At 46.1% G+C, this 2,356-nt stretch overlaps 1 non-coding gene across 1 annotated transcript; it reads right to left on the bottom strand.

The window, feature by feature from the left end:
* Positions 1 to 103, bottom strand: LOC125390671 (U6 spliceosomal RNA). The gene has a single exon (XR_014996964.2). It is a non-coding gene; the product is annotated as a U6 spliceosomal RNA (small nuclear RNA).
* Between the last annotated feature and the right edge of the window lie 2,253 nt (positions 104 to 2,356).

The raw sequence follows: 2,356 nt of genomic DNA, 5'->3' as shown, positions 1-2,356 counted from the left end.
AAAAAAAAAAATCTTTTAAATGTAATTAAAACCTTGTACAAAGGCCATGCTAAACTTCTCCGTATCGCTCCAATTCTAGTACATGTGTTGCGGAAGCAAGCTCTTGCAGTGGCATTTTTTTTTTAAAGATTTATTTATTTATTTATTTATTATGTATACCGTGGTCTGCCTGCATGTATGTCTGCACACCAGAAGAGGGCACCTGATCTCATTATAGATGGTTGTGAGCCACCATGTGGTTGCTGGGAATTGAATTCAGGCTCTCTGGAAGGGCAACCAGTGCTCTTAATCTCCGAGCCATCTCTTCAGCCCCTTGCAGTGATATTGATGACTATGGACTAACAGGTGAGAAAGAGGGATATAGAAAGCTTCTACGACAACCCATACCCTCACCCCATCCCCACAAAATAACAGCCTAGACACACAGCCATCGAAGAGAACTCTTAAAAATGTGGTAAGGATGCTGAAGTGTAGCTCTCCACAACCGATGGCTTCTGGCAGGATGCGGGTGGGGAAGGACTGTCTCCTTTAAGGGGCTGGTCTCTGGGAGTTTGAGCGTGCTCCAATGAGCATATGGGCAACACAAATTGTACTTTTTCTTTTCTCCTCTTCTCCTTTTTTGGGAGGGATGGGGCAGACCTGGGAGGACTGGAAGGCGAGTGTGATCAGAATGATATGAAATTCCCAAATAATCAATAAAAATATTACGTGATTGAAAAAAATAAAACCAAAAAAGCTTCAAAACACAAAACAAAACAAAAAAAAAGAGATAAAGTATAAAATCCCGAAGAGATGGCTCAGTTGATAAAGGCCATGATGAACAGGTCTCAACCCCCAACACCCATGCAAAATGAAAAAGGAAAACCCATATCCCAGACTGGGATGGTGTAGAGACAGGAGGATGCTTGGAGCTTGCTGGCTAGCCGCTACGCTGATCAATGAGCTTCAGGTTGAAAAAAGGAATCAGATAAAGAGCTGGTGAGATGGGTCAGCAGGTGAAGGCACTTGCTCTCAAATCTAATGAGCTAAGCCCAGTTCTCAGAAACCACATGCTGGAAGTCAAGGGCTGACTCCTGCAGCGGGTCCTCTTCACACAGGTGCTGCCTGGACTGCCTCTCAGATGGGCTTCTGCTTCCCCTAACTCCCCAGGGAACTGTGAGGGTAGGAGGAGCCCTGCTCTTCTCAGTGCGTTCCCCGGAACACTTCTGCTCCTTTTGTGGCTGTCAGTGGCTTCCTCCCTCCTCTCCATGGGACAGAGTCTGTTTCTTGTTGTCCTGACTCCTCTCATTCACAACGAGAGAGAGGCAGGTGCTAAACCTGTCATCTTCCCTGGATGTCTGGACACTAGTCCTCTGCCTTGGCTTGAATCTCCACGCGTCCCCCACAGGCTCAAGCTTTGAGCGCCTATTTCCCAGCTTCTGGAGCTGTTCTGAAGGCTGTGCAGTGTTAAGACTTGTGGAACTAGCTGCAGGTCTTTAAAGGCTATACTGGCTTCTGGTTCTGACCTACCACAGTGTAAACAGGCTGCTGCTTCCCAGGGCCACTACAGACTGAGATGCCCCCTACTGCCATGCCTTCCCCTCTCAGACAGACAGGAATGCCCTCAGTCAAAATAAACCTAGCCACCCTTAAGTTGTTTCTTCAGCTCTCTGATCAAACTGAACGAGAAAAGCAACTAACAGGTCTTAACAACCGCAGCAGCAGCGAGAGCATCACGGATTTGATTGGCATCTTTCTGATGGTGCTATTTTTGTGCGATTACTGAATATTTGTCTGTTTTCCAGGTAGAATTATCCAGATCATTTGCCCATCCCTTTTTTCTTTCCTTAAAACACACACACACACACACACACACACACACACACACACACACACACACACACCATAGTCTCACTATGTATCTATCCCTGGCTGGCCTACAACTTGCTATGTAGATCTGGACTCAGACATGTGCCCACCTCAGCCTCCCAAGTGCTGGGATTAAAGGTGTGTGCCACTGCCACTGGCCTTTGTACATTTCTGTGCTTTTAAAATTGGCTTCTAAGAGTAGACACAGACACAAGTCTCTTAGTTGAGGCCTCTAAGCACTTTATCTATTGGGTAAACAGTCTTCTCTATTTCATTAAGCAAATTTCAGCTCCCCAGGGCACAGACAAAAAAACAAAACAAAACAAAAAATACCAAAACCCCTCAAGCCCTTTTAGCAGCCTTAGTTTTCTGAGGTTCTCTGCTGCCCTTTGTAGCTCATTCACTACAGTTCTAACTCCTTCAAGAAGTCAATTACCAAAGCCCAGAGGGTGGAGGGTCCCCAAGGAGCAGAGTTCGAAGTTACACAGATAGAACTAGCAGCTAAGGT

This window comes from Myodes glareolus, chromosome 13 (assembly GCF_982192425.1).
Source record: "Myodes glareolus chromosome 13, mMyoGla1.1, whole genome shotgun sequence".
NCBI lineage: Eukaryota > Metazoa > Chordata > Mammalia > Rodentia > Cricetidae > Myodes > Myodes glareolus.
The sequence above is the reverse complement of the archived record's forward strand: the minus strand, read 5'-3'. Positions and strand labels throughout refer to the sequence as shown.